Source organism: Hippocampus bargibanti, unplaced genomic scaffold, assembly GCF_051943395.1.
Source record: "Hippocampus bargibanti isolate YZ-2025 unplaced genomic scaffold, ASM5194339v1 Contig00137, whole genome shotgun sequence".
NCBI classification, from domain to species: domain Eukaryota; kingdom Metazoa; phylum Chordata; class Actinopteri; order Syngnathiformes; family Syngnathidae; genus Hippocampus; species Hippocampus bargibanti.
In genome coordinates, this window is record NW_028296972.1 from 95,712 (window position 1) to 112,330 (window position 16,619).

General features: G+C 44.1%; 4 non-coding genes and 2 pseudogenes across 4 annotated transcripts; all 6 read right to left on the reverse strand.

Moving 5' to 3' along the window:
- Positions 1 to 966: 966 nt before the first annotated feature.
- Positions 967 to 1,085, reverse strand: LOC148881405 (5S ribosomal RNA). The gene has a single exon (XR_016113871.1). It is a non-coding gene; the product is annotated as a 5S ribosomal RNA (ribosomal RNA).
- A 3,044-nt stretch (positions 1,086 to 4,129) lies between these two features.
- LOC148881406 (5S ribosomal RNA) lies at positions 4,130 to 4,248 on the reverse strand (annotated as a pseudogene).
- A 3,098-nt stretch (positions 4,249 to 7,346) lies between these two features.
- Positions 7,347 to 7,466, reverse strand: LOC148881407 (5S ribosomal RNA; annotated as a pseudogene).
- Positions 7,467 to 8,223: 757 nt separating this feature from the next.
- Positions 8,224 to 8,342, reverse strand: LOC148881408 (5S ribosomal RNA). The gene has a single exon (XR_016113872.1). It is a non-coding gene; the product is annotated as a 5S ribosomal RNA (ribosomal RNA).
- A 3,037-nt stretch (positions 8,343 to 11,379) lies between these two features.
- On the reverse strand, positions 11,380 to 11,498 carry LOC148881409 (5S ribosomal RNA). Its single transcript, XR_016113873.1, has one exon. It is a non-coding gene; the product is annotated as a 5S ribosomal RNA (ribosomal RNA).
- Positions 11,499 to 14,572: 3,074 nt separating this feature from the next.
- Positions 14,573 to 14,691, reverse strand: LOC148881410 (5S ribosomal RNA). The gene has a single exon (XR_016113874.1). It is a non-coding gene; the product is annotated as a 5S ribosomal RNA (ribosomal RNA).
- Positions 14,692 to 16,619: the final 1,928 nt, after the last annotated feature.

Genomic DNA, 16,619 nt, shown 5'->3' on the forward strand with positions numbered 1-16,619 from the left:
ACATTAAAGAGACCCAACTAGCCTTTTTGGAGTGTAAAGTAATTATAAAAGAGGACCGAGGGCTAAAAGCAGAAATCTTTAGGAAGGCCACACACACTGACCAATACTTACTTTTTGAATCAAACCACCCTCGACAACACAAACTATGAGTTATCAGAACCCTCCAGCATAGGGCTAATACCAACCAGCGTCGAAATTATCGAAAAGGAGTGAAAACATGTCAGGAGAGCACTCACCAAACTGTGGTTGCCCTCAGTGGTCATTTAACAAATGTCAAAAGAAAAGGATAGGGAATGAAACCCAAAATTCTGAAGATACTAAAAAGGAGAGGAGTAGCATTACCTTACATTGCAGGGCTTTCTGAAACACTACAGAGTCCTTTGGCACAAACAAAATTCCTACTTATTTCAAACCGATAAACGCCTGAAGGCAAAAATGAGTACATCCAAAAGATAGGCTGTCAAATGAAAAACAAAGTAATGTAGTTTATTCAATACATTGGAAAAATGAAAATTTTAAAGAGCAAAACATGAGGGAGACTAAAAAAATTCTCAAAAAAAAAAAATACTTTATCAACACCGCTGGGATAATACTAGTGGGCCTCAATCTGCAGTACATATGCACCTTAAAGCTAGCTACCGCTCATTTGACGACAATGAGGTTAAAATTGTAGCGAAAGGAAAATAGATGGTTTGAAAGGGGAGTAAAAGAAGCTGTCCAGCACGCAGAAGCCCAGTTCTGCTTCGCGTACGAGTACTGTCATGACGGTCCCCCAAGCGGACAGCTCCCTCTGCCGGAAAGCCATATCGTTACACGCAGCGACTCAACAGTAAAATCAACGTGTGGGAAGCCGTTTAAAATCGCGTCGGGGTGATCGTGAAATGAAAAGTGAAATCGGATCGCGAACGGGAGAGACCATTTCTCGCCCCCCAGTGTTTGGGGTGGCTGCCAAAAAAAAAAAAAAAAAGCTTACAGCACCTGGTATTCCCAGGCGGTCTCCCATCCAAGTACTAACCAGGCCCGACCCTGCTTAGCTTCCGAGATCGGACGAGATCGGGCGTTCTCAGGGTAGTATGGCCGTAAGCGAGGGAATGTGCCAGAAAATCCCTCTTTATAAGTGTTGCAGGGAGAGCGTCTTTCTTTGTTTATGGTGTTCGTTCTTGTCGGATGATGGTTATTTGGTTTTCCAAATACAGGCTTGAATCGATGAAGGTGTTATTTGTGTCGTGTTGTCAAATAAGGCGCATGTGAGTCCAGCTGATGCGATGATACGTGGGTAACTTTTCTTTGACTTCCAATGCAATCCGTTTCGTCCTTTCATTCCGGGCAGAGTGAACGCTGGCGCAAATGGTTGCCTCTGTTCACTCGCACAAAAAAAAAAACATTCTTATCCCCTGACTGTAAAGTGGCCTTGAGAGTTTTGAAAGGCGCTTAAGAAATTAAATGTATTATTATGATTACTCTCCGTCTGGTCCTTGACGCCCTCTGCTGACGTAATCACACAGCGACACTGATCTCGTGATCAACCATTTCACCAAATAATATTCATAGTTATACATAACATTTTAAGCGCCTTTCAAAGCTCTAAAGGACACTTTACAGTCACGGACAAGCAGAGGTACTATAATAAATAAAATACAATCACAAATAGATTGCAATAAATAAAATACAATTATAAAAAGAAACAGGAGAGAGAGCTACACACAGAAAATGCTATTTTTAAATAGCTGGGTTTTGAGATGGGACTTGAAGGTGGTAAGAGAATCGATGTTATGAAAGTTCGGAGGAAGTGACTTCCAAAAATTGGGGGCAGAGCAGCTGAGGGGTCTGTCACCCATCTTGCTGAGACGGGGGAGTGAGGGACACACAGAGGTGGAGGGAGGAAGAAGATCTGAAGGAACGAGGGCGACTAGAACTCATTGGGTAGACCACCAACGATTCAACAGACCTTTAGGATTATTCTGCCTCGTGCTTGAAAGGTCTGCTCATGTCTAAGACTGTGCCAAAGGATTGCATCGGAAAAACACAACAGTGCTCATATTTCAAACAATCCATTCGAAAAACAATAACTTGATCGGCCATCTTAACTGATCTTACTCTCTGCTCTGTAACGGGCTGAACATTGTATGGCAAAACAGAACAGCCTGTCTAAGCACATCTCAATATTCGTTGCGTACCACCCCCCAGTTCTCTCTTTTTTTTAAACAACCCCGAAAGCAGCGCCTGAAAGTACTAGAAAAAAAGGGGTGGGGGATCCTCAGTCCAACATGCTTGTACGTCTCTGTCTCGCTCTCAGTCATACAGGAGTGGTCCATTGATGAAAAGGTTTCTTCAGCCGTCACCTGTAGATTCTTTGAAGGTGTCGGAACGTTTCGTTTCTCATCGAAGAGGCTTCATCAGCGAACTAAAATTTGCTAGTAGTTTCGGCCCCATATGTATATCCCTAACGTCTAGAGGTGGCGGTGCCAGACTTCTGCTATGATAGGTCACATCTCTCAGGTTGGGGAGAGCAGAGGACTATTACCTGAGCCTACACTGATTACTTTATTACGTGATTATTTGCCTGAATTTTACGTATTTTAAATTCCTGGGAAAAAAAAATTCAAACAAATTCATAGTTGTGCTTTGGGCTCCACCAGTTTAACCCATAATGGACAATCTGGCCATGAAAAAAAAAGAAGGAAAGAAACAGGCTCTCACATCCTTCCCGGGTACAAAACCGAGGCACTGGTTTAGATATGTGGAGGCAACTTTCGTCATAATTAAAAAAGAAGAAATTCAATCCTTCACAAATCACCTGCCCTCGGTAGACATCAATATTAAATATACTCCGCGAGGACATTAAAGAGACCCAAACTAGCCTTTTTGGATGTGTAAAGTAATTATAAAAGAGGACAGAGCGCTAAAAGCAGAAATCTTTAGGAGGCCACAACACACTGACCAATACTTACATTTTGAATCAAACCACCCTCGACAACACAAAACTATGAGTTATCAGAACCCTCCAGCATAGGGCTAATACCAACAAACCAGCGTCGAAATTAGCGAAAAGGAGTGAAAACATGTCAGGAGAGCACTCACAAACTGTGGTTGCCCTCAGTGGTCATTTAACAAATGTCAAAAAGAAAAGGATAGGGAATCTCATCTTCCGTACCGCTTATTCCTCATTAGGGTCACGGGGGGTGCTGGAGCCTATCTCAGCTGTCTTCGGGCACGAGGCGGGGGACCCTGAATTGGTTGCCAGCCAATCGCAGGGCACACAAAGACATACAACAGTCACTCTCACACTCACACTAGGGACAATTTGGAGTGGTCAATCTGCCTGCCATGCATGTTTTTGGAGTGTGGGAGGAAACCAGAGGACCGGAGAAAAACACGCGGGTCGGGGAGAACATGCAACTCCACACAGGGAGGCCGGACCGGACGCGAACCGGCGACCCGGATAGGGAATGAAACCCAAAATTCTGAAGATACTAAAAAGGAGAGGAGTAGCATATACCTTACATTGCAGGGCTTTCTGAAAAACTACAGAGTCCTTTGGCAACACAAAATTCCTACTTATTTCAAACCGATAAACGCCTGAAGGCAAAAATGAGTACATCCAAAAGATAGGCTGTCAAATGAAAAACAAAGTAATGTAGTTTATTCAATACATTGGAAAAATGAAAATTATAAAGAGCCAAACATGAGGGAGACTAAACAAATTTCTCAAAAAAAAAATACTTTATCAACACCGCTGGGATAATACTAGTGGGCCTCAATCTGCAGTACATATGCACCTTAAAGCTAGCTACCGCTCATTTGAGACGACAATGAGGTTAAAATTGTAGCGAAAGGAAAATAGATGGTTTGAAAGGGGAGTAAAAGAAGCTGTCCAGCACGCAGAAGCCCAGTTCTGCTTCGCGTACGAGTACTGTCATGACGGTCCCCCATGCCGGACAGCTCCCTCTGGCCGGAAAGCCATATCGTTACACGCAGCGACTCAACAGTAAAATCAACGTGTGGGAAGCCCGTTTTAAAATCGCGTCGGGGGTGATCGTGAAAATGAAAAGTGAAATCGGATCGCGAACGGGAAGAGACCATTTTCTCGGCCCACAGTGTTTTGGGTGGCTGCAAAAAAAAAAAAAAAGCTTTACAGCACCTTGTATTCCCAGGCGGTCTCCCATCCAAGTACTAACCAGGCCCGCCCCTGCTTAGCTTCCGAGATCGGACGAGATCGGGCGTTCTCAGGGTAGTATGGCCGTAAGCGAGGGAATGTGCCAGAAAATCCCTCTTTATAGTGTTGCAGGGAGAGCGTCTTTCTTTGTTTATGGTGTTCGTTCTTGTCGGATGATGGTTATTGGGTTTTCCAAATACAGGCTTGAATCGATGAAGGTGTTATTTGTGTCGTGTTGTCAAATAAGGCGCATGTGAGTCCAGCTGATGCGTTAACGTGGGTAACTTTTCTTTGACTTCCAATGCAATCCGTTTCGTCCATTCATTCCGGGCAGAGTGAACGCTGGCGCAAATGGTTGCCTCTGTTCACTCGCACAAAAAAACCTTCTTATCCCCTGACTGTAAAGTGGCCTTGAGAGTTTTGAAAGGCGCCTTAGAAATTAAATGTATTATTATGATTTACTCTCCGTCTGGTCCTTGACGCCCTCTGCTGACGTAATCACACAGCGACACTGATCTCGTGATCATCCATTTCAATACATAATATTCATAGTTATACATAACATTTTACGCGCCTTTCAAAGCTCTAAAGGACACTTTACAGTCACGGACAAGCGATCGGTACTATAATAAATAAAATACAATCACAAATAGATTGCAATAAATAAAATAACAATTATAAATAGAAACAGGAGAGAGAGCTACACACAGAAAATGCTATTTTAAATAGCTGGGGTTTGAGATGGGACTTGAAGGTGGTAAGGAGAATCGATGTTATGAAAGTTCTGAGGAAGTGACTTCCAAAAATTGGGGGCAGAGCAGCTGAGGGGTCTGTCACCCATCTTGCGCAGAGACGGGGGAGTGAGGGACACACAGAGGTGGAGGGAGGGAAGAGAATCTGAGGGAACGAGGGCGACTAGAAATCATTGGGTAGAACCACCCAACGATTCAACAGACCTTTAGGATTGTTCTGCCTCGTGCTTGAAAGGTCTGCTCATGTCTAAGACTGTGCCAAAGGATCGCATCGGAAAAACAAACAGTGCTCATAATTTAAACAATCCCTTCGAAAACAATACCTTGATCGGCCATCTTAACTGATCTTACTCTATGCTCTGTAACGGGCTGAACATTGTATGCAAAAACAGAACAGCATGTCTAAGCACATCTCAATATTCGTTGCGTACCCACACCAGTTCTCTCTTTTTTTTAACAACCCCGAAAGCAGCGCCTGAAAGTATTAGAAAAAAAGGGGGTTGGGGATCCTCAGTCCAACCTGCTTGTAACGTCTCTGTCAGCTCTCAGTCATACAGGAGTGGTCCATTGATGAAAAGGTTTCTTCAGAGCCGTCACCTGTACTTTTTTTGAAGGTGTCGGACGTTTCGTTTCTCATCGAAGAGGCTTCATCAGCGAACTAAAATTTGCTAGTAGTTTCGGCCCCATATGTATATCCCAAACGTCTAGAGGTGGCGGTGCCAGACTTCTGCTATGATAGGTCACATCTCTCAGGTTGGGGAGAGCAGAGGGACTATACCCTGAGGCTACACTGATTACTTTATTACGTGATTACTTGCCTGAATTTTACGTATTTTAAATTCCGGCGGAAAAAAAATTCAAACAAATTCATAGTTGTGCTTTGGGTCACACCAGTTTAACCCATAATGGACAATCTGGCCATGAAAAAAAATGGAGAAACAGGCTCTCACATCCTTCCCGGGTACAAAACCGAGGCACTGGTTTAGATATGTGGAGGGCACTTTCGTCATAATTAAAAAAAGAAGAAATTCAATCCTTCACAAATCACCTGCACACGGTAGACATCAATATTAAATATACTCACGAGGACATTAAAGACACCCAAACTAGCCTTTTTGGCGTGTAAAGTAATTATAAAAGAGAGCAGAGCGCTAAAAGCAGAAATCTTTAGGAAGGCCACACACACTGACCAATACTTTACTTTTTGAATCCAACCACCCTCGTCAACACAAACTATGAGTTATCAGAACCCTCCCGCATAGGGCTAATACCAACCAGCGTCGAAATTAGCGAAAAGGAGTGAAAACATGTCAGGAGAGCACTCACAAACTGTGGTTGCCCTCAGTGGTCATTTAACAAATGTCAAAAGAAAAGGATAGGGAATCTCATCTTCCGTACCGCTTATTCCTCATTAGGGTCACGGGGGTGCAGGAGCCTATCTCAGCAGTCTTCGGGCACGAGGCGGGGGACACCCTGAATTGGTTGCCAGCCAATCGCAGGGCACACAAAGACATACAACAGTCACTCTCACACTCACACCTAGGGACAATTTGGAGTGGTCAATATGCCTGCCATGCATGTTTATTTGGAGTGTGGGAGGGAAACCAGAGGACCCGGGAAAAACCCACGCGGGTCCGGGAGAAAGCATGCAAACCCATCCACACAGGGAGGCCGGACCGGGACGCGAACGACGCGACCTCTGCACTGTGAAGCCCGGTGTGCTAACCACTCGACTACCGGGCCGCCCTAGGATAGGGAATGAAACCCAAAATTCTGAAGATACTAAAAAGGAGAGGAGTAGCATTACCTTACATTGCAGGGGCTTTTTCTGAAAAACTACAGAGTCCTTTGGCAACACAAAATTTCCTATTCTTTTCAAACCGATAAACACCTGAAGGCAAAAATGAGTACATCCAAAAGATAGGCTGTCAAATGAAAAACAAAGTATTGTAGTTTATTCAATACATTGGAAAAATGAAATTTATAAAGAGCAAAACATGGGGGAGACTAAACAAATTCTCAAAAAAAAATACTTTATCAACACGCTGGGATAATACTAGTGGGCCTCAATCTGCAGTACAAATTGCACCTTAAAGCTAGCTACCCGCTCATTTTGACGACATTGAGGTTAAAATTGTAGCGAAAGGAAAATAGATGGTTTGAAGGGGAGTAAAAGAAGCTGTCCAGCACGCAGAAGACCAGTTCTGCTTCGCGTACGAGTACTGTCATGACGGTCCCCCATGCGGACAGCTCCCTCTTGCCGGAAAGCCATATCGTTACACGCAGGAACTCAACAGTAAAATCAACGTGTGGGAAGCCGTTTAAAAATCGCGTCGGGGGGTGATCGTGAAATGAAAAGTGAAATCGAATCGCGAACGGGAGAGACCATTCTCTCGGCCACCAGTGTTTGGGGTGGCTGCAAAAAAAAAAAAAAAAAAAGCTTACAGCACCTGGTATTCCCAGGCGGTCTCCCCATCCAAGTACTCACCAGGCCGACCCTGCTTTAGCTTCCGAGATCGGACGAGATCGGGCGTTCTCAGGGTAGTATGGCCGTAAGCGAGGGAATGTGCCAGAAAATCCCTCTTTATAGTGTTGCAGGGAGAGCGTCTTTCTTTGTTTATGGTGTTCGTTCTTGTCGGATGATGGTTATTTGGTTTTCCAAATACAGGCTTGAATCGATGGGAGTAGCATTACCTTACATTGCAGGGCTTTCTGAAAAACTACAGAGTCCTTGGCAACACAAAATTCCTACTTATTTCAAACCGATAAACGCCTGAAGGCAAAAATGAGTACATCCAAAAGATAGGCTGTCAAATGAAAAACAAAGTAATGTAGTTTATTCAATACATTGGAAAAATGAAAATTATAAAGAGCAAAACATGAGGGAGACTAAACAAATTCTCAAAAAAAAAATACTTTATCAACACCGCTGGGATAATACTAGTGGGCCTCAATCTGCAGTACATATGCACCTTAAAGCTAGCTACCGCTCATTTGACGACAATGAGGTTAAAATTGTAGCGAAAGGAAAATAGATGGTTTGAAAGGGGAGTAAAAGAAGCTGTCCAGCACGCAGAAGCCCAGTTCTGCTTCGCGTACGAGTACTGTCATGACGGTCCCCATGCGGACAGCTCCCTCTGCCGGAAAGCCATATCGTTACACGCAGCGACTCAACAGTAAAATCAACGTGTGGGAAGCGTTTTAAAATCGCGTCGGGGGTGATCGTGAAATGAAAAGTGAAATCGGATCGCGAACGGAGAGAGACCATTTCTCGGCCCACAGTGTTTGGGGTGGCTGCAAAAAAAAAAAAAAAAAAGCTTACAGCACCTGGTATTCCCAGGCGGTCTCCCATCCAAGTACTAACCAGGCCCGACCCTGCTTAGCTTCCGAGATCGGACGAGATCGGGCGTTCTCAGGGTAGTATGGCCGTAAGCGAGGGAATGTGCCAGAAAATCCCTCTTTATAGTGTTGCAGGGAGAGCGTCTTCTTTGTTTATGGTGTTCGTTCTTGTCGGATGATGGTTATTTGGTTTTCCAAATACAGGCTTGAATCGATGAAGGTGTTATTTGTGTCGTGTTGTCAAATAAGGCGCATGTGAGTCCAGCTGATGCGTTAACGTGGGTAACTTTTCTTTGACTTCCAATGCAATCCGTTTCGTCCATTCATTCCGGGCAGAGTGAACGCTGGCGCAAATGGTTGCCTCTGTTCACTCGCACAAAAAAAACATTCTTATCCCCTGACTGTAAAGTGGCCTTGAGAGTTTTGAAAGGCGCTTAGAAATTAAATGTATTATTATGATTACTCTCCGTCTGGTCCTTGACGCCCTCTGCTGACGTAATCACACAGCGACACTGATCTCGTGATCAACCATTTCACCACATAATATTCATAGTTATACATAACATTTTAAGCGCCTTTCAAAGCTCTAAAGGACACTTTACAGTCACGGACAAGCAGAGGTACTATAATAAATAAAATACAATCACAAATAGATTGCAATAAATAAAATACAATTATAAATAGAAACAGGAGAGAGAGCTACACACAGAAAATGCTATTTTAAATAGCTGGGGTTTTGAGATGGGACTTGAAGGTGGTAAGAGAATCGATGTTATGAAAGTTCTGAGGAAGTGACTTCCAAAAATTGGGGGCAGAGCAGCTGAGGGGTCTGTCACCCATCTTGCTGAGACGGGGGAGTGAGGGACACACAGAGGTGGAGGGAGGAAGAAGATCTGAGGGAACGAGGGCGACTAGAAATCATTGGGTAGACCACCAACGATTCAACAGACCTTTAGGATTATTCTGCCTCGTGGTTGAAAGGTCTGCTCATGTCTAAGACTGTGCCAAAGGATCGCATCGGAAAAACAAACAGTGCTCATATTTTAAACAATCCATTCGAAAACAATAACTTGATCGGCCATCTTAACTGATCTTACTCTATGCTCTGTAACGGGCTGAACATTGTATGGCAAAACAGAACAGCATGTCTAAGCACATCTCAATATTCGTTGCGTACCCACACCAGTTCTCTCTTTTTTTTAAACAACCCCGAAAGCAGCGCCTGAAAGTATTAGAAAAAAAGGGGGTGGGGGATCCTCAGTCCAACCTGCTTGTACGTCTCTGTCAGCTCTCAGTCATACAGGAGTGCTCCATTGATGAAAAGGTTTCTTCAGCCGTCACCTGTAGTTCTTTGAAGGTGTCGGACGTTTCGTTTCTCATCGAAGAGGCTTCGTCAGCGAACTAAAATTTGCTAGTAGTTTCGGCCCCATATGTATATCCCTAACGTCTAGAGGTGGCGGTGCCAGACTTCTGCTATGATAGGTCACTTCTCTCAGGTTGGGGGAGAGCAGAGGACTATACCCTGAGGCTACACTGATTACTTTATTACGTGATTACTTGCCTGAATTTTACGTATTTTAAATTCCGGGGAAAAAAAATTCAAACAAATTCATAGTTGTGCTTTGGGCTCACCAGTTTAACCCATAATGGACAATCTGGCCATGAAAAAAAATGGGAGAGAGAGAAACAGGCTCTCACATCCTTCCCGGGTACAAAACCGAGGCACTGGTTTAGATATGTGGAGGGCACTTTCGTCATAATTAAAAAAGAAGAAATTCAATCCTTCACAAATCACCTGCACTCGGTAGACATCAATATTAAATATACTCGCGAGGACATTAAAGACACCCAACTAGCCTTTTTGGAGTGTAAAGTAATTATAAAAGAGGACAGAGCGCTAAAAGCAGAAATCTTTAGGAAGGCCACACACACTGACCAATACTTACTTTTTGAATCAAACCACCCTCGACAACACAAACTATGAGTTATCAGAACCCTCCAGCATAGGGCTAATACCAACCAGCGTCGAAATTAGCGAAAAGGAGTGAAACATGTCAGGAGAGCACTCAAAACTGTGGTTGCCCTCAGTGGTCATTTAACAAATGTCAAAAGAAAGGATAGGGAATCTATCTTCCGTACGCTTATTCCTCATTAGGGTCACGGGGGTGCTGGGCCTATCTCAGCTGTCTTCGGGCACGACGGGGACACCCTGAATGGTTGCCAGCCAATCGCAGGGCCACAAAGACATACAACAGTCACACTCACCGTAGGGACAATTGGAGTGGTCAATCTGCCTGCCATGCATGTTTTTGGAGTAGGAAACAGAGGACCCGGAGAAAACCCACGCGGGTCGGGAGAACATGCAAACTCACACAGGGAGGCCGGACCGGGACGCGAACGGCGACCTTGCACTGTGAAGCCGGTGTGCTAACCACTCGACTAACGGGCCTAGGATAGGAATGAAACCCAAAATTCTGAAGATACTAAAAGGAGAGGAGTAGCATTACCTTACATTGCAGGGCTTTCTGAAAAACTACAGAGTCCTTTGGCAACACAAAATTCCTACTTATTTCAAACCGATAAACACCTGAAGGCAAAAATGAGTACATCCAAAAGATAGGCTGTCAAATGAAAAACAAAGTAATGTAGTTTATTCAATACATTGGAAAAATGAAAATTATAAAGAGCAAAACATGGGGGAGACTAAACAAATTCTCAAAAAAAAATACTTTATCAACACCGCTGGGATAATACTAGTGGGCCTCAATCTGCAGTACATATGCACCTTAAAGCTAGCTACCGCTCATTTGACGACAATGAGGTTAAAATTGTAGCGAAAGGAAAATAGATGGTTTGAAAGGGGAGTAAAAGAAGCTGTCCAGCACGCAGAAGCCCAGTTCTGCTTCGCGTACGAGTACTGTCATGACGGTCCCCCATGCGGACAGCTCCCTCTGCCGGAAAGCCATATCGTTACACGCAGCGACTCAACAGTAAAATCAACGTGTGGGAAGCCGTTTAAAATCGTCGGGGGGGGGGTGATCGTGAAATGAAAAGTGAAATCGGATCGCGAACGGGAGAGACCATTTCTCGGCCCACAGTGTTTGGGGTGGCTGCAAAAAAAAAAAAAAAAAAAGCTTACAGCACCTGGTATTCCCAGGCGGTCTCCCATCCAAGTACTAACCAGGCCCGACCCTGCTTAGCTTCCGAGATCGGACGAGATCGGGCGTTCTCAGGGTAGTATGGCCGTAAGCGAGGGAATGTGCCAGAAAATCCCTCTTTATAGTGTTGCAGGGAGAGCGTCTTTCTTTGTTTATGGTGTTCGTTCTTGTCGGATGATGGTTATTTGGTTTTCCAAATACAGGCTTGAATCGATGAAGGTGTTATTTGTGTCGTGTTGTCAAATAAGGCGCATGTGAGTCCAGCTGATGCGTTAACGTGGGTAACTTTTCTTTGACTTCCAATGCAATCCGTTTCGTCCATTCATTCCGGGCAGAGTGAACGCTGGCGCAAATGGTTGCCTCTGTTCACTCGCACAAAAAAACATTCTTATCCCCTGACTGTAAAGTGGCCTTGAGAGTTTTGAAAGGCGCTTAGAAATTAAATGTATTATTATGATTACTCTCCGTCTGGTCCTTGACGCCCTCTGCTGACGTAATCACACAGCGACACTGATCTCGTGATCAACCATTTCACCACATAATATTCATAGTTATACATAACATTTTAAGCGCCTTTCAAAGCTCTAAAGGACACTTTACAGTCACGGACAAGCAGAGGTACTATAATAAATAAAATACAATCACAAATAGATTGCAATAAATAAAATACAATTATAAATAGAAACAGGAGAGAGAGCTACACACAGAAAATGCTATTTTAAATAGCTGGGGTTTGAGATGGGACTTGAAGGTGGTAAGAGAATCGATGTTATGAAAGTTCTGAGGAAGTGACTTCCAAAAATTGGGGGCAGAGCAGCTGAGGGGTCTGTCACCCATCTTGCTGAGACGGGGGAGTGAGGGACACACAGAGGTGGAGGGAGGAAGAAGATCTGAGGGAACGAGGGCGACTAGAAATCATTGGGTAGACCACCAACGATTCAACAGACCTTTAGGATTGTTCTGCCTCGTGGTTGAAAGGTCTGCTCATGTCTAAGACTGTGCCAAAGGATCGCATCGGAAAAACAAACAGTGCTCATATTTTAAACAATCCATTCGAAAACAATAACTTGATCGGCCATCTTAACTGATCTTACTCTATGCTCTGTAACGGGCTGAACATTGTATGGCAAAACAGAACAGCATGTCTAAGCACATCTCAATATTCGTTGCGTACCCACACCAGTTCTCTCTTTTTTTTAAACACCCCGAAAGCAGCGCCTGAAAGTATTAGAAAAAAAGGGGGTGGGGGATCCTCAGTCCAACCTGCTTGTACGTCTCTGTCAGCTCTCAGTCATACAGGAGTGGTCCATTGATGAAAAGGTTTCTTCAGCCGTCACCTGTACTTCTTTGAAGGTGTCTGACGTTTCGTTTCTCATCGAAGAGGCTTCGTCAGCGAACTAAAATTTGCTAGTAGTTTCGGCCCCATATGTATATCCCTAACGTCTAGAGGTGGCGGTGCCAGACTTCTGCTATGATAGGTCACTTCTCTCAGGTTGGGGAGAGCAGAGGACTATACCCTGAGGCTACACTGATTACTTTATTACGTGATTACTTGCCTGAATTTTACGTATTTTAAATTCCGGGGAAAAAAAATTCAAACAAATTCATAGTTGTGCTTTGGGCTCACCAGTTTAACCCATAATGGACAATCTGGCCATGAAAAAAAAAAAAAAAAAGAAGAGAGAAACAGGCTCTCACATCCTTCCCGGGTACAAAACCGAGGCACTGGTTTAGATATGTGGAGGGCACTTTCGTCATAATTAAAAAAGAAGAAATTCAATCCTTCACAAATCACCTGCACTCGGTAGACATCAATATTAAATATACTCACGAGGACATTAAAGACACCCAACTAGCCTTTTTGGAGTGTAAAGTAATTATAAAAGAGGACAGAGCGCTAAAAGCAGAAATCTTTAGGAAGGCCACACACACTGACCAATACTTACTTTTTGAATCAAACCACCCTCGTCAACACAAACTATGAGTTATCAGAACCCTCCAGCATAGGGCTAATACCAACCAGCGTCGAAATTAGCGAAAAGGAGTGAAAACATGTCAGGAGAGCACTCACAAACTGTGGTTGCCCTCAGTGGTCATTTAACAAATGTCAAAAGAAAAGGATAGGGAATCTCATCTTCCGTACCGCTTATTCCTCATTAGGGTCACGGGGGGTGCTGGAGCCTATCTCAGCTGTCTTCGGGCACGAGGCGGGGGACACCCTGAATTGGTTGCCAGCCAATCGCAGGGCACACAAAGACATACAACAGTCACTCTCACACTCACACCTAGGGACAATTTGGAGTGGTCAATCTGCCTGCCATGCATGTTTTTGGAGTGTGGGAGGAAACCAGAGGACCCGGAGAAAACCCACGCGGGTCCGGGGAGAACATGCAAACTCCACACAGGGAGGCCGGACCGGGACGCGAACCGGCGACCTCTGCACTGTGAAGCCGGTGTGCTAACCACTCGACTACCGGGCCGCCCTAGGATAGGGAATGAAACCCAAAATTCTGAAGATACTAAAAAGGAGAGGAGTAGCATTACCTTACATTGCAGGGCTTTCTGAAAAACTACAGAGTCCTTTGGCAACACAAAATTCCTACTTATTTCAAACCGATAAACACCTGAAGGCAAAAATGAGTACATCCAAAAGATAGGCTGTCAAATGAAAACAAAGTAATGTAGTTTATTCAATACATTGGAAAAATGAAAATTATAAAGAGCAAAACATGGGGGGACTAAACAAATTCTCAAAAAAAAAAATACTTTATCAACACCGCTGGGATAATACTAGTGGGCCTCAATCTGCAGTACATATGCACCTTAAAGCTAGCTACCGCTCATTTGACGACAATGAGGTTAAAATTGTAGCGAAAGGAAAATAGATGGTTTGAAAGGGGAGTAAAAGAAGCTGTCCAGCACGCAGAAGCCCAGTTCTGCTTCGCGTACGAGTACTGTCATGACGGTCCCCCATGCGGACAGCTCCCTCTGCCGGAAAGCCATATCGTTACACGCAGCGACTCAACAGTAAAATCAACGTGTGGGAAGCCGTTTAAAATCGCGTCGGGGGTGATCGTGAAATGAAAAGTGAAATCGGATCGCGAACGGGAGAGACCATTTCTCGGCCCACAGTGTTTGGGGTGGCTGCAAAAAAAAAAAAAAAAAAAAGCTTACAGCACCTGGTATTCCCAGGCGGTCTCCCATCCAAGTACTAACCAGGCCCGACCCTGCTTAGCTTCCGAGATCGGACGAGATCGGGCGTTCTCAGGGTAGTATGGCCGTAAGCGAGGGAATGTGCCAGAAAATCCCTCTTTATAGTGTTGCAGGGAGAGCGTCTTTCTTTGTTTATGGGCAGAGTGAACGCTGGCGCAAATGGTTGCCTCTGTTCACTCGCACAAAAAAAACATTCTTATCCCCTGACTGTAAAGTGGCCTTGAGAGTTTTGAAAGGCGCTTAGAAATTAAATGTATTATTATGATTACTCTCCGTCTGGTCCTTGACGCCCTCTGCTGACGTAATCACACAGCGACACTGATCTCGTGATCAACCATTTCACCACATAATATTCATAGTTATACATAACATTTTAAGCGCCTTTCAAAGCTCTAAAGGACACTTTACAGTCACGGACAAGCAGAGGTACTATAATAAATAAAATACAATCACAAATAGATTGCAATAAATAAAATACAATTATAAATAGAAACAGGAGAGAGAGCTACACACAGAAAATGCTATTTTAAATAGCTGGGTTTTGAGATGGGACTTGAAGGTGGTAAGAGAATCGATGTTATGAAAGTTCGGAGGAAGTGACTTCCAAAAATTGGGGGCAGAGCAGCTGAGGGGTCTGTCACCCATCTTGCTGAGACGGGGGAGTGAGGGACACACAGAGGTGGAGGGAGGAAGAAGATCTGAAGGAACGAGGGCGACTAGAAATCATTGGGTAGACCACCAACGATTCAACAGACCTTTAGGATTATTCTGCCTCGTGCTTGAAAGGTCTGCTCATGTCTAAGACTGTGCCAAAGGATTGCATCGGAAAAACAAACAGTGCTCATATTTTAAACAATCCATTCGAAAACAATAACTTGATCGGCCATCTTAACTGATCTTACTCTATGCTCTGTAACGGGCTGAACATTGTATGGCAAAACAGAACAGCATGTCTAAGCACATCTCAATATTCGTTGCGTACCCACCCCAGTTCTCTCTTTTTTTTAAACAACCCCGAAAGCAGCGCCTGAAAGTACTAGAAAAAAAGGGGGTGGGGGATCCTCAGTCCAACCTGCTTGTACGTCTCTGTCAGCTCTCAGTCATACAGGAGTGGTCCATTGATGAAAAGGTTTCTTCAGCCGTCACCTGTAGTTCTTTGAAGGTGTCGGACGTTTCGTTTCTCATCGAAGAGGCTTCATCAGCGAACTAAAATTTGCTAGTAGTTTCGGCCCCATATGTATATCCCTAACGTCTAGAGGTGGCGGTGCCAGACTTCTGCTATGATAGGTCACATCTCTCAGGTTGGGGAGAGCAGAGGACTATACCCTGAGCCTACACTGATTACTTTATTACGTGATTACTTGCCTGAATTTTACGTATTTTAAATTCCGGGGAAAAAAAATTCAAACAAATTCATAGTTGTGCTTTGGGCTCACCAGTTTAACCCATAATGGACAATCTGGCCATGAAAAAAAATGGAGAAACAGGCTCTCACATCCTTCCCGGGTACAAAACCGAGGCACTGGTTTAGATATGTGGAGGGCACTTTCGTCATAATTAAAAAAGAAGAAATTCAATCCTTCACAAATCACCTGCACTCGGTAGACATCAATATTAAATATACTCGCGAGGACATTAAAGAGACCCAACTAGCCTTTTTGGAGTGTAAAGTAATTATAAAAGAGGACAGAGCGCTAAAAGCAGAAATCTTTAGGAAGGCCACACACACTGACCAATACTTACTTTTTGAATCAAACCACCCTCGACAACACAAACTATGAGTTATCAGAACCCTCCAGCATAGGGCTAATACCAACCAGCGTCGAAATTAGCGAAAAGGAGTGAAAACATGTCAGGAGAGCACTCACAAACTGTGGTTGCCCTCAGTGGTCATTTAACAAATGTCAAAAGAAACGGATAGGGAATGAAACCCAAAATTCTGAAGATACTAAAAAGGAGAGGAGTAGCATTACCTTACATTGCAGGGCTTTCTGAAAAACT